This window comes from Mirounga angustirostris, unplaced genomic scaffold, assembly GCF_029215605.1.
Source record: "Mirounga angustirostris isolate CCGP_5_RB_7025 unplaced genomic scaffold, mMirAng1.0.hap1 SCAF_5, whole genome shotgun sequence".
NCBI classification, from domain to species: Eukaryota; Metazoa; Chordata; class Mammalia; order Carnivora; family Phocidae; genus Mirounga; species Mirounga angustirostris.
The window spans coordinates 67,402,265-67,402,875 of NW_026991713.1; the positions used below are offsets into that span (position 1 = coordinate 67,402,265).

Genomic DNA, 611 nt, shown 5'->3' on the forward strand with positions numbered 1-611 from the left:
CCCATGTTTACTGCCACAAACCCAGCCCAAAGTTCCAGGATCTCTTCTCTGGATTACTTGAATGGTGTCCAGTCAGCAACTCTCCAGATCCTAGCACAGTCTCCATACCATAGGAGTGATCCTTTAAAATGCAGATATGAAATCACATCTCATTGCTTTTTTAAAATTGAGATATAACTGACATAACACTGTAGCTTTAGGTGTACAACATAATGATGTGATATGTATAGCAAAATGATTACCACAATAAGTTTCAGTTAATATCCATCACTACATACGGTTACAATTTCTTTTTTTCTGGTGCACATCTGATTGCTTTAAGGACAGCTTTGTGCAGTGGCAGTATCGTAGCCAATGAGGTTTATCCGAGGAGCGATTATTGCTAATTGATTGCTTTAAGGACAAAGTCCAAAATCCTGAGTACTGCATACAAAGCACACTCTGGCCCAAGACTACTTCTCCAGACTAGTTACAAACAGGTCTAAGCATAGGCTTTGCTTGGCAGCCTCTGACCACCCCCAACACAACACTATTTAGTAACTGTCTCACTCTCTATTATTTTATACATGGCTAACCCATAGGTGTCAGCCATCTGACCCTGAAGGCATTTG

At 40.6% G+C, this 611-nt stretch overlaps 1 pseudogene; it reads left to right on the forward strand.

Moving 5' to 3' along the window:
- The first annotated feature begins 325 nt into the window (after positions 1-325).
- On the forward strand, positions 326-391 carry LOC123845035 (U4 spliceosomal RNA; annotated as a pseudogene).
- Positions 392-611: the final 220 nt, after the last annotated feature.